This window comes from Salvelinus sp. IW2-2015, linkage group LG14 (assembly GCF_002910315.2).
Source record: "Salvelinus sp. IW2-2015 linkage group LG14, ASM291031v2, whole genome shotgun sequence".
Classification (NCBI taxonomy): Eukaryota; Metazoa; Chordata; class Actinopteri; order Salmoniformes; family Salmonidae; genus Salvelinus; species Salvelinus sp. IW2-2015.
Window position 1 is genome coordinate 50,226,558 of NC_036854.1, and position 24,947 is coordinate 50,251,504.

A 24,947-nucleotide genomic window follows, 5' to 3' on the forward strand; every position below is an offset into this window, starting at 1 on the left:
TGTGTGTACTTTGTGTGTGTGTGTGTGTCGTGTGATGTGTTACGGTGTGTGTTGTGTGTGTGTCGTGTTTTGGAATGCTGTTGATTTGCCCAGCTCAAGGGCTTTTGGAAAATCTCCTGGCAGCAGGAAGGTGAAGGATTAGAGAAACGCATCACCCCTCTCCTCCTCTTCTTCATCAAGTCAATAGCAGACAAGAGAGGAGGGAGGTTAGGAGAAACCCAGATGCAGGTGTGGGCATTGGGACACAGGGAGGAGATGACAGGAACAATGTTAAAAGTCAGTGCTGACACAGAGCATGCATACTGCAGTGCAGACCACCCCGCTCTCTTCCACACATACACCACACACACACACACACACACACACACACACAACACACACACACACACTCTAGCCAACCACCATGTTCCCTTCCAGCATCCTCTTCACATTTTAGATGAAACTACTGATCCTGATAACTGCTTTTCCACAGACACGTCAAGAAGTTACCATATTAGCCCAGTCAGTAGACTGTTTGAATTGGATTTGAAATACATTTTTACAGTGGAAAACAATACATACATTAAACAAGATGTGCTTTTGATACCAGAGGGTGACACTTGAAAGCATTACTCGATACACTTATTTGCAACAATGTGGCCTCAGTCAATCTCCAGATACGCTGTGTCATAACTCGCCGTTCTACCCAGCGACTTGTGGAGCAGTTCCTTCTGACGCGTGTGCCAGTGCCGTCGAGAAGATCCGTCAGGGTAGTCCCGGATGTCTGGCCGCCGCCGCTACTGCCTAACTGCCTCCGTTGTCTTCCCACTCGTCTACCTCTCAGTGTTTGTCATCAGAGAGCCAAGCCCCTGCAGGAGTTCCTGTGTGTTGAGTGGGGGATACGTTTCATCCCTCTGGCTTCCTTCTGGCTCCTCCAACAGAGAGACTGCAGGCCTGGCCCTTCTTCCTCCATCTCCTCCTCCTGTCACCAGCGGAGATGGAATGAAAGTAGAGACATGGGGTTAGGCCTAGAAATGAATGTGTGTGTTGTTGTTTGTTTGTTGTGTGTTGTGGTTGTGTTGGTCTTCCAGTGGTAGTAGATGGAAAAGTGCAGTGAGGGGGTTTTGGCTGTTCCATGGGAGGCAGGCCCTATCCTATAATTTTATTAAGTCCCTCTGCGCGGAATCTAAAAGTCTTCAGCGCTGCGGGTTTTTTTTATACTCGTTTTAAAGGTGCAGGAGAATAGGATAACTGTTGTTGTTATGTGTGGTATGTAGTGTGTGTGGTTGTGTTGGCTGTTTTTGCATCATGTTTACTGAATGAGTGGTGTGATGTGTAGTGTCCTGTGTGTGCGTGTGTGTGCCTGTGGTGTTTTGTTGTATGTGTGAATGTTTGTTGTTTGTGGTGTTGTGTGTGTGTGTGTGTGTGTGTGTGTGTGTGTAGCTGCTGAGGGGAGAAGCCATCAAAACCCAGTCATCAAACGCCCAGTGCAATCAAAAAATGTGTTTTATAAATATTTCCACACTATGAGGTTGAAATAATGCTAGGGAATTTAGAAAATTATGATAATGCCCTTTTAGTGTAACAGCTGTTTGAAAAGACCGCCTGAAATGTCAGCCTGTTGTGGTGGGGTGGCGTTTTAGCCTGCCTGTTGACAACACCAGAAAGGAAATGAGTTAATAGCCCAAAAAGAAAGAACAGCTAGTTTTCAGTTTTCCCCACTCAGACCATTCCCAGACAGTCCTAGCAAAATTCTTGCTTGAGAAGCTGCTCTTTGCTAGGAAGCAATTTTGGTTTGTTCTAGAAATGTTTTATTGAAAAAAAATCACAGGAAGGTACTTCATTGTTACCCAGAAAATATTTGATATTGAGATCAAAATGGCTGCGTTGGACCTTTATTAATAAGCCACCAGTCCTTTCCCTTTGTGTAGATAATGTTCCACTGTCTTCACCCTCCTTCTCTTCTCTGGTTTGCGTCACTAGCCAAGCCTCATACAGCACAGGAGGATGGTGGATTTGTTGCTTGAGGGAACTAAATCTCCCTCCTGGGTTTTTAAGACCCCACTGCTACCCCCTCAGCCCACTCCTTCCCCCACCTCCTGTAAAGACTGGCGGGCTGTTTACTCTGGCCAGGAGGGGTGAGAAGGAGACCTGAATGGGGAAGGAATGCAGGAGACAAATGAGCACTCAGCAGGAGAGCGGGAATATGAGTGAGCCATTGTGTCTTCCAGAGTCTGCTGCCTGGGATGTAAACACACATTAATAGGGAACAGGGGAACACACACACACACACACACGCACACGCACACACACACACACACGCACACACACACACGCACACACACACACATACACACACACGCACACGCACACACACACACACACACTGCAAGGGAACGCATGTGTGCTGGTGGACTGACAAACAGCTCTGTCACAATCGGTGAGGCACTCTTGCCCTCCCACACACGTGCTCTTCGATGAAATGCTATTCTCACACGCACACACACATACAAGGGGCTGCATGCCCTCTCGTCATTCCTTCCAACAGGATGTGCAGAGTCAGGGGTCAGAACTGGAGACCACAAAGAGGGTTCTGCGTCAGTGTGGCTGCCTGGATTCTTGTTCTAGCCCTCCTTCCTCCCTCTGTTCCTCCCTCCCCCTCTCCCGGCCCGCCAAGCGTGGCCTGACGTTTGGTTTGAGGCCCAGATGGCTGTAGCAGGCCCCTCTTTGCTTCTCGAATGGCACCCTATTTCCTATTGCATGTAATAGTGTACCTATATAGGGGATAGGGTGCCCTTTGAGATGTAGCCTCTGACTGAGGATTAGATCAGCAGTCTCCTTTTCCTCCATGTGTGAGTCGTCAGGACAAAGAACGTCAAGTAGGGAGAAAATAATCCTACTTGACGAGGGTTCTCTAAAACCATGAAATAATACTCTCTACACACACTGACATTTCATGACGTTCCTCGTTTCCCGACAAGAACAAACAACAGTTGAAGAATTTGGAAAGAGACGCCATTTAAAAAAATAAAATAAATAGGTTTGATTGTTTTTGTTGCACTGTAAGTACATTAGACATTTTTGTTCATCTTTTATTGTCTTCAGAGCCCAACTTCCATAAAAAAGTCAACGTTATGTTCAGTTAGTTCATTTTGTGGAGAGAAAAAGGTTGCAAGGTTTGACCACATACCAGTGCATTTTTTTGCTAATAGGTTTAGCTGCGTTGAGCAGTGATCCTTCATGTAATGACATGTAATGACATGACATTGGTATTGTATGTCTCTGTGGTCTAGTACAGGCTGAATCTGTGTGTGTGTGTGTGTGTGTGTGTGTGTGTGTGTGTGTGTGTGTGTGTGTGTGTGTGTGTGTGTGTGTGTGTGCGTGCGTGCGTGCGTGCGTGCGTGCGGTGCGTGCGTGCGTGGCGTGCGTGCGTGCGTGGCGTTGCGTCGTCGTGCGTGGCGTACGTGCGTGCGTGCGTGGCGTGCACGTGACGCACAGGTTTGTGGTGGACAATTTACAACAAGGAAAAAAGCCATTCCTAACTTAGGGTTTTGGTTTAGGGTCAGACTTAGGGTTTAGGGTTTAGGTTTAGGTTTAGGTTTAGGATTTTGAATGGGAATCAATTGTTTGGTCCCCACAAGGATAGTAAAACAAACATGTGTGTGTTTGTATGTGTGTGGCGGTGGTGTGTCTAAAGCCATGCTGGTGTGTGTATTTATAGTCAGCACATACACAGAGGTCTAAGTGGCCTGAATTATCCACTTAGTACACTGTCTCCTAGCGGCAGTGTCCGCCACAGCATCATGTCAAAGAGAAACACACTGAAAGACACATACAGTAGCTGTCCCAGATCTCATAATCATTAACTAGCTTACCCGCCAAAGTGTATGTGTGTGTGTGTGTGACCGTGTTCTGATAAATGACTCATGTCTTTGCACTAGTGGAGATACGAGAGTGTGTATCTAATCTGAGGAAATGAGCATGGTTATAGTATCGATAGCTCACATCATTTATTTAAAGGCCAGTATCAATGCTTCCCTAGATTATAACAATCTACTATAGTTGATGTTGAATACTCCGTATTCACCCACTGACAACATGGATACGGTACATAGGCCTATGACTTTCGCCTTTAGACTTTCGAGTGCTATAACTCGCTCCCACTGACATCCCAGACACATGCAGTGTGTCATTCAAGCACATAGCCTACTCACTCAGCAGGACATGGTTCACATCCCAAATGGCATCCTATTCCCTATACGGTGCACTACTTCTGACCAGAGCCATAAAATAGGGAATAGGGTGCTATTTAGGACACAGTCTGTGAGATATGGGCCCGGGAGTGTGAAACGAGGGGAGTGAAATCATGCGCGAGATGTGTGGGCGTGTTAGCTTTAGCATTAGGAGGCTAGTGCTGGAGTTACTGCTCAGCGTGGCAGCAGGAATGTTAATACAGGAAAAGAACAAAACGGACTGGCAAATGTGTCTTATCTGAACCTCTCTCTCTCTCTCATCTTCTCTCTCTCTCTCTTCCTCCCTTCGTTACTGTTGAATCATCCCTAAAGATATCCTCTTCTCTCTTTCTCCTACCTCAGGGCATGTCTTTCTTTTAGGGCTGGGACAATGGAGTGATGTGTTGCGTCATGTGGTGAAGTACTTGTGAGGCCCAGGCCCTCATTGCGGAGCACTGGGGAACAATAAGGGCCGTCTAGCCCTCTAGGCAGGCCTAATGAGAAACAGTTAACTTTTCAAACCCACACCTAAACTCTTTCATCCTAGGATTATCTCACTCTGCTCAGTTCTCTTCAGTTGTCGACCATGCTATTGTATTTGTACCTTTTATTATCTGTACATGTTATATTTAAGCAATAAGGCACGGGGGGGGTGTGGTATATGGCCAATATACCACAGCTAAGAGCTGTTCTAAAGCACGACGCAACGTGGAGTGCCTGGATACAGCCCTTAGCCGTGGTATATTGGCCATATACCACAAACTCCCGAGGTGCCTTACTGCTATTATAAACTGGTTACCACTGTAATTACAGCAGTAAAAATACATTTTTGTCATACCCGTGTCATACCCTGATATACCACGGCTGTCAGCCAAACAGCATTCAGGGCTCGAACGACCCAGTTTATAATAGTGTACATGTAACACTAATATAGCATAATATAGTACATACAGTGTTGCTTGTGTTGTATACTTTGGTGTGTACGACATCTGACCTGACAGATGATCATATTCTGTTGATGATTACGGGACCGCTTAACTGAAATAGTAGCTTTCAGACATTGGTAAATGAAAAGTATGTCACTATGTACTGTCCCTGTATCTTTTGTACTGTACACAATTCCCGCTCTAGTCCAATTTGCATTACAGCATGCAGTATGTCTCCGTCTCAGTCTGTCACTGATTGATAGAGCAGATGACAGCGCCGGCTCATAATGCCGGAAATGCAGGCAACTAGGGTTTCTATTTGAACTTGGTGCACGCTGCATGGGGGGAAAGTGGGTGAGGTAGGTTGCAATCCCTCGCCAAGCAGCTGTCAGATAAATCTACAGTTATCAGTTGTAAACACAGTCTATATCAGGTAGCAAAGGGGACACGAGACAAGCCTGAAGCATAGTTATGTTTTGTTGTTGTCATTTTTTCACAGTAGGGAATATGCTGTTATGTGGATATTGCTGTTTTGGCTACATGGCGCTACTAGACTAAATACAATATCCCTGACTTAGACTCATTGTGTAGATATTTGTAGACTGCTTCACACATAGCGTACTCACATACACATAATGGTTGACACACAAAGAACTGCTCTCAAAGTGCTGTTGTGAGTCACCTGAAGGAATCCCAGAAGCCTTCATGTCAGTCTGCACCACTCACCCTCAAAGGTCAAGGGTCGCGAGGAGATTTCTGCTCCCCAGATGCCTGACCTCTCAGCCCCCTCACAGACACAATGGCTCTGTGTAGAGGAGTGTGTGGATTGGAGTGAGGTTTGAAGAGAAAGGTAACATGCTCCACTATGAAAGCCTTCACTGTTCACACACAGTAACCTGAAACACTATTGCGTTTACGATTTACGGTTCTGGGGCCTCATTTCTAAACTATGCGTACGAACAAAATATAGCGCAAAAGTTGGCATTTATAAAGAATCTAACTTGACGTGAGAATGTGCTCACATCCCCACAAACTCTGGAGACCCTGCATACGCACATCTGCTAGTGGTTGAAATATTGTTCTGCAAGCTGGCAAGGAAGTACTTTGTACAAATGGGGGATATGATGAAAACCTTGTTCTTAAAAAACTCAAAACAGGAAAACATATTAACAAGACTGAAACCAGTTGCCATTAGTGAGAAGAGCAAAAATATATGGGTTTTATTTTTAGAATCTAAAATGATTAGACAGCAATCTTTTTCCTGTTTTATTTTCATAGCCATTGCAGAATACATTCCTCACCCTTTTCTGGCCGTGATGGGTTCCTAGTCCCGTAGGAGCCATACAACAAATGACCATGCGCATCTCTCATTTAATTGGACCTATTAGCCTGTAAATAGATAGGCTAAATGTATTTCATGTTTTGCGATATCATAGGCGGTGCCGTTTATAATACCGGTATACAGTCAAATTGAACAGCGGATCTTTTACATGGAAGCAGGCCTATGTATCAGGTTTAAAGTGTCACGTTATTATTGTCATGCGCACAAGTACAGTGAAATACCTTTCTAGCTTGCTCTTTCTCAACAATGCAGTATTGAATATCAGTACTACCACCAACAATAAATACAAAAAAGTCAAGTAGAACAAAAACACACGTGAAATAAAACTGTAACTACTGTAAGTACTGTAATTGCGTTTTTCTTTAGTAGCCCGCACTACAATGTTTCAGAATTTGCGTGGAGTCCATCATATTTAGGTCGGGGGGAAAAGTCCAATTAAAACATTGTCTGATTTTTAAAAATTCTGCTGACAGGTCCACGACAACTTGGTAATTGTTTTCTCGTTCAAAAACGGACAGTCCTTTCCCAGATGCAGAATCAATTACTGCTGAGGATCAAAACATTCTGCCAACACAGTAGCTGATGTCAAATATTTGACAGTATGGGTAGGCTACAGTATTGCTGTGCGATAAGAACACGACATTGTTGCCTATTTACATATAAACACAACTGGACATATAAACACAACAATCTAGTGATAAACACCATATTGAACAGCAACTCGTCTTTTGCATGCCGTGGCCTAATGCTAAGAGTTCCAAATAATACATAAAAGGTGAATGGAGGTGTTCCCAGGTGGAGGTGACATTTTTACAGGACTGATTAATACCAGGTAACATGCATATGTATGGCATGCTCAAAGTTGATGAATCTCAATATTTTTGTATGTGTGCAGACTTTTCAGAAATGGCACATGCAGACATTTTGTGTGAAATGTAAGCATTGGTTATAAATGAGGACCCTGATGTCTAGGTTCACACCAGATAGGCCCTACTTAATCACATACTCCAGTTAGGCTTTGGTAGAGCCTGTAATTTACATATTACAGTGCTCTAAAGTGCTGTTTATGAGACTAGTGTAATTTCATATGTCTGACCTTTTCATTCTGTGCCTCTTTGTCATCACATTACAGTGTCCCAGATAGCATAGAGCAGAAACGAAAGAAAAGCTGTATTAGTTGGTATTGAGGCAGAAACAGTAGCTACGCCATGACTTAGCCTGCAGGCTCAATGCTAAATGCTAGCTAACATGCTTCCTGTTATTGTAACACAGTAGCAGTTCACTGTTTTTCTCTTAGTGAGTTTGCCTAGCATGTCTAACATGAGACTGTTTGTGCTTATTTCTGTTGGTACCTGTGCATGTTTGTTTCAGCTTTGAATTTGTTCACCTGCTAGCTAACTAGCATTTAGCTGTCTGCCTGTGCTGCAGCCAGAGTGTACATAGTAGAAGGTAAACAGCCAGCAGCAGTCTGCTTGTCTCCATGGAGACACTATCACAAAGGACTCCAGCTGGTGGCATGGTGTGTAAGCGCGAGCAAACGGCGCTCTGACTTCGACGCGAGGAGGGAGGGTGGGAGGAAGCTATGGATGCCCACCCCTCACTCCTCTAGTCTTTTCCCCTCTGTCCTCACCCCCTCACCCCTCTCTTTTTCGGCTGTCTGGACCTCTTCTGTCGTTCCTCCCCCAAGCGCCATGCGGCTGTACTCAGCTGTCAGTGTTCCCCCTGCCCGCCCTCCCTCCTGTCTTTGTGTTTGCATGGCGGCGGTGCTGGTGCTATGCCCTTGGCCCCCACGCGGGGGAGCTCAACGCTGTTAGCTTAATAGCCCAGCGTTAGCATAGTCCCTCTTCAATGCAGCCTCAGACACTTGTAGGAGAGGTAGTTAGTTCTCTGCTTCTTTTACCCCTCATAGCAATCCACTGCAGGCGTTTGAAAAATCACAAGTTCCTAAGGACACATTGCACACAATACACACACTCAGAAAACGGTTATAGTCCTCTAATGGGAAAGTGTGATCAATGGAACCAGAGATACTCTTGTGTTGTTATTTTTTTCTCAGGGCATGAAGAAATGAATGGAGGCTTTTTTTGTGAAGAGGTGTGTGATGGTTGTGGGGGTGGGGTGTCTGGTAGTATCTAGCTCGGGGGGGAGGGGATTCACCCCTGGAGAACAGCTATTCACACAAGCCTGTCGGCATGGGGTTTTGAAGCATTTGTCAAAGAGGGATTTGGGAAAGTGCCAAGAAGAGTTTTGTCATTCACAAACTCCTCTACCCTCTAATTTGGAATGACAATACACACAGCAGGGTTCACCTCAAGAAAGAAGTGGGAATAAAGCGGCAGCCAAAGCACCACTCTAATTAAGAAAGCGTGTTATTGCCGGATCTATTTTACACAGCAGAAGAGCTTCATTTGATTCTGAATTACATGCAAATCTAAGATCAAATTGAAATGAAACTCCAGTTTAAAAGAGTAAGACATTTAATTAGAGAGATGAAAAAAGAAAGAAGGAAAGAGACCGAAAGAAAGAAGAGAAGGAAAAGGTTTTCCACATCCATTCCCTTCTAATGGAGCGTTGGCAACCAATGTCTCATTCCTCCCTCGCTGTTCCTTCAGACAAACACTGCATCCTTGAGACGATCTATCTGGTGTGTGTGTGTGTGTGTGTGTGTGTGTGTGTGTGTGTGTGTGTGTGTGTGTGTGTGTGGTGTGTGTGTGTGTGGTGTGTGCGTGTGCGTGTGCGTGTGCGTGTGCGTGTGCGTGTGGTGTGGCGTGTGCGTGTGCGCGTCTGCGAGCGTGCAGGAGGTCCAGGACTATCTTACTGCCACGGCTGGCTTAGACATCAAACTACTCAAATCCTCCATCTCTCTGGAAACTTGGCTATAGTCTTATCATTGCGTTTGTTCTGTAATCCCCCAATCACTGTAATGGCATTGTGTCATATGGACAACCAAATTGGACTGGGACTCTTTGATGTGGAATATTTCTGAGGTTTTGTTGTGTTATGCAAGGGATCAAGTGGCGGTGCTCAAATCTGGAAGACGCTAACTGTGTTCATGAAGTTGCCAGGCACATATCAATTCACACACGCACACACACACACACACACACTCACACACACACACATACACACACACCACACACACACACCACACACACACACACACACAACACAACACGCACAGAAACACACCACCAACACACTGCTGCACAGGATACCGCTGACAACAGATTCAGATGGATGACAAGCATATCAGTCCCAGGCCAGGAAGTCTGCAGTGTGCTTTGATGTGGTCATGAGAGGTTTAACTTTTTGGCTGCACTGTGTCAACAGTCCTGGGTGTGTGTGCGTGTGTGTGTGTGCGTGCGTGCATATGGGTGTGTGTGGGCATGTTCCAGCTTCTTTAGTGTGTTACCTAACCTGTCTCAACATACACAGCCCAGTCCTCTCCTCCTTTCTGTCTGACACAGCAGAGCAGAGCAGAGCAGAGCAGTGACAGACATGTGGGGGATGGAGTCATTTCCAGTTTCATATCCCTATTTGTGTGTGTGTGTGTGTGTGTGTTGTGTGTGTGTGTGTATGTGTGTGTGTGTGTGTGTGTGTGTGTGTGTGTGTGTGTGTGTGTGTGTGTGTGTGTGTGTGTGTGTGTGTGTGTGTGTGTGTGTGTGTGTGTGTGTGTGTGTGTGTGTGTGTGTGTGTGTGTGTGTGTGTGTGTGTGTGTGTGTGTGTGTGTGTGTCTTCGTGAATCCCCTGAACTTCTGCTCCCTGTTCGGCTGGCAGGACCAAGACCTTAGCCTCCCTCTCTATCTGTGTCAGTCAGTGGCTGTGTCCCAAATAGCACCCTATTCCCTATGTAGTGCACTACATTTAACCAGAATCCCAATAGCTGGTCCTACGGGCCCTAGTCAAAAGTGGTGCACCTTAAAGGGAATAGGATGCCATTTGTGATGCTGCCAGTGTGTGGGTGGGTGTTTGAGAGGGTGTGTTGGTGGTTTCATACTCTGTAGATTGCCTAATGGTCTGTACTCAGTGACCTTTGGAGAGATCAGCAGTGTGTGTCAATCATAGTTCCCCATGCAGACATCTGCAAAGCATCAGAACATGGGGCCCATGTTTAGGTCATGTTTAGGATGCTTTCTCACAGGGTGGCCTGAAGTCACTTCACAATCTATTTTCTTCTATCGTGATGATATTTAAAGAAGTGATATACGGGTGCTTATAGTCAGCGGCATAGCACATTATACGTGTGCTATAAGGCATTATAAAGGACATTATAAAGCATTATACATGCTTCATAGAAATTGTTACCAAAAAACGTATGCACTTGTCTTTTTCTTGAAATGTTATTTTTCTTGAACAAGTAGCACACCGTTAGCTAACACCTGGTAATATAGTCCTTGGCAACTCTTCCTGTTTGCTACAATGATCTAATCTCAATTCAATCTTTTCTATGTAAGCCTCCCTCTCCGAACTTGTCAAAACTTGACCATACAGACTCTTGGTTGCCTTGGAGGATTCAGTCATTCAATCGTGGTCTTGACAAGAGGCTTTAAGGCAGCCAGCTAGGCAGGCAGCTCTTTCACCTCCACTGTGGTAAGGCTTTGTAGCTGTCAAGAGAGATGGGAGGGCCCATATAAGCTTCTGATCTAATGCTTTTTGACACGGCACACACACACACACACACACACACACTCTGTGCTCCGCACTGAGGGTGTGGAAGAAAACAGGCCGTGGTATGCCGCTGCCACCGTTCCCTTTAGGATGTTTGTCTTTTTCAGGGATTAAAAGGGATTCATGAAATTAACTCACTGTCCTAGTTTCTGGGACGGGAGTCAACAGGAGTCAGCCCGTGACCTAATTCTGATGGGGATGACACGGAGGGAAGAGCGAAATCAAAGGCATGACGCCGTTACGTTCTGTTTTGTTGTGTTATGTTCTGTGTTTGGTGCTTCGGGAAGGTTGCTTTGGGTCTGATGGCGTGGAACCCTATCCCCTATGTGATACCTTTGACCAGGTGCACGATTTGGACCTGGGCCTGGTTGAAATTATTGCACTTTATAGGGAACGGGGGTGCAATCTGATGTGCTCTGTGTGGACTTCTTGCACACCAGGGCTTTCTTACCTGCCAACCTGTCACTGTAATCGGAAATGGCATTCACTGACAGAGAGAGAGAGAGAGAGAGCGGTGGAGAGAGAATTGATGTGTGTGTTAGCGGGAGTGAATTGGTGGATCTTGTTTGTTTGAGCATTGATCTTTGCGTTAGGGCTTGTTTGCTGTGACATCCTACCTGATTACACAGTACACTACCCTTGTTCATATACTCTCTCTCTCTCTCTATCTTAACCACACACACACACACACACACACACACACACTGCTAATCCACACTCCCATATGGTTGATCTGTTATGATTACGTAAAGGAGGCCAAGCAACAGAGGTTATCTGGATAGCAGCTTTCAGCCACGCTAGACTAGATTAGTAGGTCAAGTGAAGTGACCAACGGACAAATCCTTTTAGTAGGTCAGCTGAGCTTTGTTAAAGATGCTCCTAACCTAGATTAATTGAAACTCTCACAGCAAACCTAGCTAATCCTCCTGTGAACTACATTTTTGTCGTTTTCTCCTTCGTTTCTTGTCGTTTTTCCAACCAGTTTTCCCACTTCCTGTCCCACTCTGCAGTGTCGTCATGCATTACCACGTACAAGAAGACGCCCCCGCCGGTGCCGCCGCGCACCACCCCACCCAAACCTGTCATCTCCATCACGGCCCAAAGCAGCACCGAGTCGGCCCAGGACGCATACATGGACGAGGGGTCAGGCCTCCGGACCCAGAGCAGCACATCCCGGCCCCACCTGTCCAACTCCACTGAGAGCATCGACAGTATGAAGGTACATCATATAGTAACGTTTATCGTATATTATGAAAATATTATATACTGTAGGTACAATCTGTTTTGAATTTGTCAGTGCTTATGATGTTATCAGTGTTTTTGTATAAAAAAAAAAGAAAGATATTAACCCTCAAAATATATATAATAATAATATTATATTTTAATGTTATTATTATGAAGGCCCTGACGGCAGCTATCGAGGCAGCTAACGCCCAGGTCCACGGCCCGGCCAGCCAGCACGTCACCAACAGCACCATCACCATCACCGCCACCGCCACCACCACTGCCTCCAGCAACAGCAAGAGAGACGCGCTCCGGAAGTGCCTCTCCATAGGGATACAGGTGCTGATACGCCGACGGTGTTGACCACATGCTGACCACACATGGCTATATTGGAATGTGATCACGCATAGATAAATCGTAGAGTGATGGAGAAAAAATATCAACCGTAAACTGTAAGTCTTATCAGAGAAAAATCATGACTCTTTGGCATTCCCCGTCGACCTATCCTGTGGTCTGTTCTTAATTGACTCATCTCGGTTAACCCAGAATCTTGTGTCATTTGGTCAGATGCAACCATTTATGTTTACGTAGTCAGTCCACGAGAGATTATTAGTTGACGTACCTGTGTAAATAACGTTTCAATAAAAATGTATTCTGTTTTCTGTTGCAGGTGGATGGACCAGAGGACGTTAGGGGGACAGAGGAGCACTCCAAGTTCCAGTCAGTGGGTATCCAGGTGGAAGAGGAGAGCTGGTGAGCAGAGAGAGAGAGAGAGAGAGAGAGGAATGATTTTCTGTCATTCGTGTTAGTGTTTTTCTTGTGTCATATTGTAGTCCGCTGGTGTCTCTGCTTGCTGACTGTCCACTCATTGTGCATTCAGTTGGCACCTCTTTATCTAACACTCCCCTCTCTGGCCTGAGATCAGTATGTATACAAATGTGTGCCTTGGAGTTGGGCCCATTGACCGTAGGCTACCGGATCCCTCATCCCACCCCCCACATCACCCCACAACAGCTGTCCCCAGCTCTGAGGAGTTTTGACATCAGAGCCCCTCAACCAGGGGGCCCATGGATGCAGTGACAGCTGGGGGAGTCGAGGATGTGTTGCAGGGGATGAAGAAGGGGAAGGGGGAGAGGGAGAGGAAGAGTGGGCAGTTAGTTGACAGCCATCTGTTGCACCAGTCATTGTGATGTAGCCAGGCCACTTTGGGTGGAGACGGAAGGGGTGCGGGGAGATTTCTGTCAATGTTCTGTTCTTTTCAGTACGTGGTCAACCCCCCCTCCCCCAACTCTCTCCTTTGCCTGCCCGACACGTAACAGTTCCTATAGGGTCCCTACCTTCCCTATAGCTCCCCCTAAAGCCTTCCGCATGGTTCGGTTCGCTGGTAGTACTGCTTGTCCATCTTGAGATGCCGTAGACAGTATAGACTTCCTCAAAATATTCCGAATTCATCTAAGATATCTCAAGAAATCTATCATTCATTTTGTCGTTTTTTGTCGAGGAGGTCTTAGTAGCACAATTTTACATCTAACTAAGATCAAAACGATTAGTTTCTCGTTGAATGAAGAAAACAAAACACTCAATTGAAGGATCCCTACTGTTGACCAATCACAGACGAAGAGGTGTAGACTTCAGCCTGCCTAGAGAAAAAAAGTTGTGTGCACGAACAGCCGGAAAAACCCTTTCCGAAGTAAAAAGATTGTCATAATATATGCACAAACTGTTTCCGAACTGTTTCGGATGAGGAAGCATGTGGAAACCTTAGGAACCTCTGTACTCCTATAGGGCCGGCCTATAGCATGCCAATTGGCCACTTCATTGGACAACTGCCCTGACTGATTTACACGGAGCATTTGCATGGGCTGGAAGTTATGGGAACATTCCTGGTTCCTGGAGTTGTGTAAAAATATGTCACGCGGCAGGCAGTTATGTGTCAGTATGTCTGCCTGCGCAACGTAACTCCCATTCACTCGACACAGTAACCCCTCTGTTAGTCAGAGCTGAGGGGAGATGACCAATTTAGAGACTGCACTGGATGCAGTAATCTGATTTCATAATGTAAACAGAACATGGTCAGGAATCAAAGAGCCCAGTCTCAACCTACCAAGGTCATTTCCAGGACTGCAGTTTCAGAGTCAGAGGCAGGAATCTGTGCTGCATCCCAAATAGCACCCGGTTCCCTATATTGCTACTTTTGACCAGAGCCCTATGGCCAGGCCTATGGGCCCTGTGTCAAATGTAGTGCACTACATAGGGAATAGGGTGCCATTTGGGATGCAGGATATCTGGACTGGTTTTGTCCTCAAAGAGCTTTCCTCAGCTGCCTGGCCAAGTATAGAAAAGGAGGCACACCTCCAAGCAGCCACGGCAAACATCAACTCCTGTAGACACTTCCGCTAGTGCAGTGGCACTGGGGTTTAATTCACACACGTGCCTTCCCTTGGTGTATGTTTGAGTGTGTGTTTTTGTTTGTGCATGTTTGATTTTGTGCATGTTTATGTGTGTGTGTGTTCTGTGTGTGTGTGTATGTGTGCGCGATTGTGCATAGTGCAGATCTTTCTATCTGTCTGTCTGTCTGTGTGTGTGTGTGTGTGTGTGTGTGTGTGTTGTTTGTGTGTGTGTGTGTGTTGTGTGTGTGTGTGTGTGTGATTGTGGTTGCTAGTAGGTGACTGGTGTGAACTATAAACGTCGTGCGTAGTAGTAGATGATGCGATGTTCGTGCGTGTGCGTGTGTGTGTGCATGTCCCAGCAAGGCAGGGTTGGTCCTGGGAGGTCTGGGTCTGGGCTGATTGCCCCTATACACTAGATTCCCAGACGGTGAGAGTGCATTTCTCCTGTGGCCCTGCCTCACTCACAATAAATGTGTGTGTGTGTGGGGTCATAACCTTACCTCAGTGTTTGAACTGGTCTTAAGCCTGCCAAGCTGAGAGGGAGTGGAGGAGAGCAGTAAAAAGAGAGGAACACTACAAACAACCTGGCTGCCTTTTAAAGACATCTGTCAACCGCCTGCTAAGACAAGTTTACGTTGTCTAATGTAAGTTATTATCAATAATCTCACTCTATGATTATATCATTAACATATACTGTACGGACCGAAAATTGTCCTTAAAAATAATTCTGTAATAACATAATATTATACGTTTAGACAATGTTCAGGTTCCTCAACTGTACAAGTGTACCAAGTTTCATGCTTTTATGATAAAGTGAATGATTTGTTTTACATACCGCCTGGATTACAAGTCTACCGATTTCAATCTCATTTATGATCCTCATTTAAACGACAGATACTCTACAAAGGTGTTCAAACTTATGACATGGGTCCATACATTCCATATGGTGAACTCATTCCAAGATGGCGGCATATGAGTTAGGTGAAGGTTGGAGTTTGTTTCCACAGCTGGCTTTGCAGTAACTGGTAACATGGAATGTGTGTGTGTGTATGGTCTATGGTGGTCTTAAACCATACAGTCCTCAAGCCACATTGACCGTCTTGAAAGGTCAGTCAGAGACGATCAGACCTACTGCTTTATGGTCATGTTAAGGAGGACAAAGGGACAGAGACACAGGCTGCATCCCTAATGGCTCCCTATTCCCTACCAGGGCCCAAAAGTAGTGCCCTGTAAAGAGAATAGGGTGCCATTTTGAATACATTAAGATGCCTTGTACCCCTAGTCCTGCACTCTTAGAAAAAAAAGGTGCTAAGTAGAACCATACTGGGTTCTTCGGTTTGTCCCCATAGTGGAACCCTTTTTGGTGCTGGGTAGAACCCTTCGTATAGGGTTCGACCTCTTCAAAGAAGCCCCTGTATATGGTTCTACCTAGAACCCTCTATCAAGGATCCTACCAATAACCCTTTTATCTTTGGATGGTTCTTCCTAGAACCCTCTATTATGAGTAGTTCCACCAGCCTTATTAACCTTTCAAATGTATATCTTTATGACAGTACATGACACATATCATAAGGACTTTGTTTGAGGACCTAGGTATACCCTAACACAGTGGTGTTAGAAAAATCTTGGTTTACAGGCCACATCAGTCCTGCAAGTCACATTATGATGGTTTGCCAAGCAATGTGTAATTCCAAATTGAATCCAGCCAGAGTTCGGACATTCAACAAGTGGAATTTTTTATCACCAGCAACCTGCATTCAGAATGACTTCCATGGTTAGGAACATTGTGCGGGGACTACCTAAACCATCTAAACTTAATATGTCCAACTACTAACAAATGTCAGAAACAATTCATGTACATGCAAAAACACAGATATTAAAACTAGCAATTCTCGTCTTGCAATAGGTAATATGATGGTATCCTGATTTTTTATTTTTTTGCACGTTTGTCACACTTAAATGTTTCAGATCATCAAACAAATTTAAATATTGCACAAAGATTACCAAAATAAAGACAAATTGCTGTTTTTAAGTGATGATTTTATTTATTAACCTCTCTAGGGGGTGTGGGACGCTACCGTCCCACCTGGCCAACATCCAGTGAAATTGCAGAGCGCCAAATTCAAAAACAGAAATAGTCATTATAAAAATTCATGAAACATACAAGTGTTATACATCGGTTTAAAGATGAACTTCTTGTTAATCCAACCGCGGTGTCAGATTTCAAAAACACTTTACGGCGAAAGCAAACCATGTGATTATCTGAGAACAGCGCCCAGCAGACAAATCATTACAAACAGTAACCAGCCAAGTAGACGAGTAACAAAAGTCAGAAATAGCGATAAAATTAATCACATACCTTTGATGATCTTCAAATGTTTGCACTCCCAAGACTCCATGTTACACAATAAATGTTCGTTTTGTTCTATAAAGTCCCTCTTTATATTCCAAAAACTCCGTTTTGTTGGAGCGTTTTGTTCAGTAATCCATTGGAACAAAGCGCGGTCACAACAGACAGACGAAAAATCTAAAAGTACCATAAAAGTTCATAGAAACATGTCAAACGATGTTTATAATCAATCCTCAGGTTGTTTTTGTCATAAATAATCGATCATATTTCAACCGGACAATAGCTTCGTCAATAGAAAAGGAAAAACAAGAAAGGCATGCTCCCGGTAATGCGCAGGACTCATGTCTGGAAATTTCCACTGTCCTCTCATTGAAAGTGGTGTTTCTCCCTCATTTTTTTGAGTAAAAGCCTGAAACAATGCATAAAGACTGGCCACATGTAGTGGAAGCCATAGGGATAGTGAACTGGGTCATAAGTCTTTGTATGGTGGATAGGCTTTCAATGGAAAAACAGGCATTTCAAAATAATAGCACTTCCTGGATGGATTTTCCTCAGGTTTTCGCCTGCCATCAGTTTTGTTACACTCACATACATTATTTTAACAGTTTTGGAAACTTTAGAGTGTTTTCTATCCAACTCTACCAATTATATGCATATCCTAGCTTCTGGACCTGAGTAGCAGGCAGTTTACGCTTTTCATCCAAAATTCCGAATGCTGCCCCCTACCCCAGTGAGGTTTTAAGGGAAAAAAGCTATCCGAACCTTCATGGCCCTATGTGAAAAAGTAATTGCCCCCTAAACCTAATAATTGGTTGTGACACCCTCAGCAGCAACAACTGCAATGAAGCATTTGGCAATGAGTCTTTCACATCTCTGTGGAGGAATTTTGGCCCACTCTTCTTTGCAGATTTTTTTTTAATTCAGCCACATTTGAGGGTTTTCGAGCATGAACTGCCTTTTTAAGGTCACGCCACAGCATCTCAATCGGATTCAAGTCCGGACTTTGACTAGGCCACTCCAAAACCTTCATTTTGTTTTTTTAAGCCATTCAGAGGTGGACTTGCTGGTGTGTTTTGGATCATTGTCCTGCTGCAGAGCCCAAGTGCGCTTTAGCTTGAGGTCACGAACTGATGGCCGGACATTCTCCTTCAGGATTTTTTGGTAGAGAGCAGAATTCATGGTTCCAACAGCAAGTCGTCCAGGTCCTGAAGCAGCAAAGCAGCCCCAGACCATCACACTACCACCACCATATTTGACTGTTGGTATGATGTTATTTTTCTGAAATGCTGTGTTACTTTTACGCCAGATGTAACGGGACGCACACCTTCCAAAAAGTTCAACTTTTGTCTCGTCAGTCCACAGAATATTTTCCCAAAAGTCTTGGGGCTCATCAAGATGTTTTTTGCCAAAAGTGAGATGAGCCTTTATGTTATTTTTGGTCAGCAGTGGTTTTCACCTTGGAACTCTGCCATGGATGTGATTTTTGCCCAGTCTCTTTCTTAAGGTTGAGTCATGAACACTGACCTTAACTGAGGCAAGTGAGGCCTGCAGTTCTTTAGATGTTGTTGTGGGTTCTTTTGTGACCTCTTGGATGAGTCGTCACTGCGCTCTTGGGGTAATTTTGGTAGGCCGGCCACTCCTGGGAAGGTTCACCACTGTTAAAAATGTTTCTCCATTTGTGGATAATGGCTCTCACCGTGGTTCGCTGGAGTACCAAAGCTTTAGAAATGGCTTTGTAACCCTTTCCAGACTGATAGATGTCAATTACTTTGTTTCTCATCTGTTCCTGAATTTCTTTGGATCGCGGCATGATGTCTTGCTTGGTTTGTTTGTTTGTCAATTAGGGTGTGCAGGGTGAATATGTGGTCTGTCGTACGATAATTTGGTAAAAAGCCAATTTGACGTTTGCTCAGTACATTGTTTTCATTGAGGAAATGTACAAGTCTGCTGTTAATGATAATGCAGAGGATTTTCCCAACGTTCCTGTTGACCCATATCCCAGGGTAGTTATTTGGGGTCAAATTTGTCTTCACTTTTGTGGATTGGGGTAATCAGTCCTTGGTTCCAAATATTGGGGAAGATGCCAGAGCTAAGGATGATGTTAACGAGTTTAAGTATAGCCAATTTAAATGTGTTGTCTGTATATTTGATAATTTCATTGAGGATGCCATCAACACCACAGGCCTTTTTGGGTTGAAGGGTTTGTATTTTGTCCTGTAGTTCATTCAAAGTAATTGTAGAATCCAGTGGTTTCTGGTAGTCCTTAATAGTTGATTCTAAGATGTGTATTTGATCATGTATATGTTTTTGCAGTTTGTTCTTTGTGGTCTAAGACACTGCATCTCAGTGCAAGAGGCGTCACTGCAGTACCTGGTTCAAATCCAGGCTGCATCACATCCGGCCGTGATTGGGAGTCCCATAGGGTGGCGCACAATTGGCCCAGCGTCGGGGTAGGCCATCCTTGTAAATAAGAATTTGTTCTTAACTGTCTTACCTAGTTAAATAAAGGTTAAATAAATAAAAATATAGAGCCAAAAAGATTGGAGAAGTGGTTTACCCATACATCTCCGTTTCGAATAGATAACTCTTCATTTGTTGTTTGTTTAGTGTTTTCCAATTTTCCCAGAAGTGGTTAGAGTCTATTGATTCTTCAATTACATTGAGCTGATTTCTTACGTGCTGTTCCGTCTTTTTCCATAGTGTATTTATATATTGTTTTAGTGATTCACCATAGTGAAGGCGTAGGCTGAGGTTTTCTGGGTCTCTATGTTTTTGGTTGGACAGGTTTCTCAATTTCTTTCTTAGGTTTTTGCATTCTTCATCAAACCATTGTCATTGTTGTTAATTTTCTTTGGTTTTCTGTTTGACATTTTTAGATTTGACAGGGAAGCTGAGAGGTCAAATAGACCTTTTCGATTTTCTACTGCCAAGTTTACACCTTCACTAATACAGTGGAACGTTTTGTCCAGGAAGTTGTCTAAAGGGGATTGAATTTGTTGTTGCCTAATAGTTTTTCGGTAGGTTCCCACACTACATTCCTTCCATCTATAGCGTTTCTAAATATTACTCAGTTCCTTTGGCTTTGATGCCTCATGATTGAGTATTGCTCTGTTCAAGTAGACTGTGATTTTGCTGTGATCTGATAGGGGTGTCAGGGCGTGACGGTGAACACTCAAGAGGACTGACTGTGAACACCTCTCTCTCCCTCCCTCCTCTTCAGTCAGTCAATATGGGTTGTGTTGGCCTTACCCCTCACTGCCCTGACACAGACAGGAAGTTGTAGGAGGGTGCTGCTATAAGCAGGCTGAGATCATTATGACTGCACACCTGCTCAGAAGACAGCTACTCTTTAACTGCTGCAAACACATACACACACACACGCGCACACAAACACACACACCCACACACACATCCAGGCGCTGGTACAACTCCACTGTGAGTGTCTTTGATCTCTCTGGCTCCCCTCCCCCTCTTGTTCTCTGGTTCACGGAAGAGCGGCAAGGTCGAGTGAATGTGCAGGAGGAGGAATAGCATCCGCAACTACGATGTGTGAAGTGCTGAGGCGACGAGACTGACCGGAGATAGTGTAGGCAGATGGAATGGAGACAATTCCTAGGTCTGTAATGTGAGTGTCAACCCTAATTGCATTAGGTCTATTCAGGATGTTTAGTGATGTGTGTGTGTGTGTAGTGTCGTGCGTGGTGTCGTGATGTGGGTGCGTGCGTTCGGTTAAGTATCATCAGTGATGTCCCTGTAGTCAGTGTAGTGTCTGAGCCAGGTGTGGTGTGTGTGTGTGTGTGTGTGTGTGTGTGTGTGTGTGTGTGTCCTGCTGTAGTCCGCTGGTGTCTCTGCTTGCTGACTGTCCACTCATTGTGCATTCAGTTGGCACCTCTCTCTCTATCACTCACCATGCCTCTGGCCTCTCATTCATCACTCTGTTGGTGGTGGGCTGCTGTATAGAACCAGCCAAGTGTCTGTGTGTGTGTGTGCCTGTGTGTGTGTGCGTGTTTTGAAAATATGTTATTTGCGTGCAAGTGTGGGACTTTGTGCTAGTGTGTTGGCACGTTGCTCTGAGAGACTTGGCAATGGGAGTGTTACAGGGGCACAAAGCCTCCCGAACCAATTCAAAAGCTTCACCCCCAAGCTGTACAGTGTGGCCCTGAGGGTGAGAATGTGTGTTATCTCTGAGACTCAGCCCTGCAGCAGGACAGGGGGACTGATGAGACCACGCTCCATTGCCTCTGAATCAGCCAGGTGACCAAACGCCCCCATGACATTCCTCCCAAACACCCCACACCTGGCTGATCTGATCTGGGATCTGTGTATATATACGACGCCTGCGTGTCTTCTTCTAGCCCCACATTTTCTAACATCTGACCTCAGATCTGTGGTTCTCTCTCCAGTTACCGCAGGATGACCAGGTCCAACAGTGTGACCACAGCGGTCCAGGCTGACCTAGACGACCCTGACTACTATCCCGTCGACGCTCCAGAGATGGTGATGCGCCACTCGGCCACCATGCCCCGCCAGTACTCCCGGGACTCCGCCACCTCCACCGTCTCCATCCAGGGCTCGGGCAACCACTACCACGCCCTGACTGTGGAGGAGTACGGCGAGGTGGGTGTCGACCCATCCATCCTGCCCCCACCCGACCCCTGGATGGACCAGGTGGAGGGCCCAATGGAGGTGGTGGGGGAGAGGGGGTCGTTGTGTCCCAGGGACGGGCGCTGGTACCTCAAGCTGCTGCAGGCCGAGATGGAGCGCATGGAGGGCTGGTGCAGACAGATGAAGCAGGAAGAGATGGAGAACGAGCTGCCGGACGAGAGTGAGTGGTGGCGACACACCTGCACGTACAGATGTGCATACAAACAACTTCAACTAGAGAATATTCCGCTGAATATGTGGAAACTGGTGCAGAAGTGGGGTTGGGGTTCAGTAGAATCACTAACACTTCTCTGCATTTGTGCTTTTTGGTGGTGTTGGTGCATGGTGTCTGTGAAGGTTATATCCAGTGGTGTAAAGTACTTAAGTAAAAATACTTTAATTTACTACTTAGGTTGTTTTTTGGGGATATCTGTACTTTACTTTACTATTTATATTTTTGCCAACTTTTCCTTTTACTTCACTACATTCCTAAAGAAAATAATGTACTTTTTACTCCATACATTTTCCCTGACACCCAAAATTACTTGTTACATTTTGACAGGAAAATGGTCCAATTCACACACTTATCAAGAGAACATCTCTGGTCATCCCTACTGCCTCTGATCTGATGGACTCACTAAACACAAATGCTTAGTTTGTAAATATGTCTGAGTGTTGGAGCGTGCCCCTGGCTATTCGTCAAAAAAGGAACAAAAATAAAAAATAAGAAAATTGTGCCTACTGCTTTGCTTAATATAAGGAATTCCAAATGGTTTATACTTTTACTTTTACTTTTGATACTTATGTAAATTTGAGCAATTCCATTTACTTTTGATACTTAAGTATATTCAAGACCAAATACTTTTAGACTTTTACTCAAGTAGTATTTTACTGGGTGACTTTCACTTTTACTTGAGTCATTTTCTATTAAGGTATCTTTACTTTTACTCAAGTATGACAATTGAGTCTTTTTTCCACCACTGATTATATCCATTGTTTTCCCTCTCTCTGTATCCCTACGTTTTTTCCATCCTTCCCTCTCTCTGTCTGTGTCCTCCAAATGACCCAACAGACTTAGTAGACGGAGTGAAATTGCCTGAGTTCCAAATGGCACCCTATTCCCAAGATAATGCACTACTTTTGACCGAGGCCCGATGGGGCTCAGTTCAAAAATAGCGCACCACATAGGGAATAGGGTGCCATTTGGGACACACTAGGTATTCATGGCAGCTGGCCACACTACCTGCTTGTTGCCTGCTATCTCCTCTGCCCGACTTACCAGGCATAGTTATCAATAGGGAGCCAGCTGGGTCCCGCCACACATCTGTCCTGTACAGTAAAATGGCCTTTCACAGCCACGCTCAATAGGGGTTTTCATTCTCAAACTCACTGAATGACATCGTTCAAGCCTACTGCCAGCACTATAGCTCCAGATTGACAGCCCTACACTGACACTGTCTGCATCCCAAATAACACCCTGTTGCCCTACTTTTGACCAGGGTACCGTAGGGTTCTGGTCAAAAGTTATACACTATAGGGAATAGGGTGGCTTTTGGGGTGCATACTCAGAATAGCCCAATGTGGTAGCCTTTGTACAACTACAATACTACGATTTGTCCCGAGTGACATAAATGTTTTCTTCCTTTAGACTTTTACTGCATTGGGCTAAATCAGGGTGACACACAGTGTTTCTTAGTAGTCTTAAACAAATCTACTTTGAAACAAAAGCAAGTATACACCTCACACGCGTGGTTATGGGCTTAAAAGAAATGAGACACCTTGAACCCATTTCAGATATAGAGTTGAAATGCATTACATTTTGAGTTTGCATTCCAATGGTATACTTTGTAGATACTGAAACAAAAATATAAAAGCAACATGTAAGGTGTTGATAGCATGTTTCATGAGTTGAAATAAAAGATCCCAGAAAGTAGTATTTTTCAAAAATGTTGTGCACAAATTTGTTTACATCCGTATCGAGTGAGCATTTTTCCTTTGACAATATAATCCATCCACCTGGCAGGTGTGGCATATCAAGAAGCTGATTAAACAGCGTGATCATTACACAATCGCACCATGTGCTGGGGCAATAAACCACACAGAACACCCTGCAACTGCCTCTGCAACGCAATTCTACAAGCCACATCCGGCTTCTTCACCTGCGGGATCGTCTGAGACCAGCCACCCGGACAGCTGATGAAACTGTGGGTTTGCACAACCAAAGAATTTCTGCACAAACTGACAGAAACTAAGGAAAGCTCATCTGTGTTTGTCGTCCTCACCAGGGTCTTGACCTTGACGTAACCGACTTCAGTGGGCAAATGCTCACCTTCGATGGCCATTGGCAAGCTGGAGAATTGTGCTCTTCACGGATGAATCCCGGGTTTACCGGGCAGATAGCAGATAGCGTGTATTTCGTCAACGTTGTGAACAGAGTGCCCCATGGTGGTGGTGGGGTTAGGGTATGGGCAGGCATAAGCTAAGCATAACGAACACAATTGCATTTTATCAATGGCAATTTGAATGCACAGAGATACCGTGACGAGATCCTGAGGCCCATTGTCGTGCCATTCATCTTCCGCCATCATCTCATGTTTCAGCATGATAATGCACAGTCCCATTTTGCAAGAATCTGAACACAATTCCTGGAAACTGAAAATGTCCCAGTTCTGGCCTGCATACTCACCAGACATGTCACCCATTGAGCATGTTTGGGATGCTCTGGATCAACTTCCACTTCCCGCCAATATCCGGCAACTTCGCACAGCCATTGAAGAGGAGTGGGACAACATTCCACAGGCCACAATCAACAGCCTGATCAGCCTGATCAACTCTATGTGAAGGAGATCGTGTCGTGCTGCCTAGAAGCAAATAGTGGTCACACCAGATACTGACGGGTTTTCTGATCCATGCCCCTACATTTTTTTGTAAGATATCTGTGACCAACAGATGGATATCTGTATTCCCAGTCATGTGAAATCCATAGATTAGGGCGTAACGAATGTATTTAAATTGACTGATTTCCTTATAACTGTAACGCAGCAAAATCTTTGAAATTGTTGCATGTTGCATTTATATTTTTGTTCAGTGTACACCACAGAAGACTGAAATATAACAAAAAAATACAGAAAATAACAAAAAAAACAAAAAATGTTGATTAATTACAAAATTATGAAAAATAATAATAACTTT

The 24,947-nt window shown here is 44.8% G+C and overlaps 1 pseudogene; it reads left to right on the top strand.

The window, feature by feature from the left end:
- Positions 1 to 24,947, top strand: part of LOC111973571 (disks large-associated protein 1-like) — a 230,971-nt pseudogene that overhangs the window by 202,410 nt on the left and 3,614 nt on the right.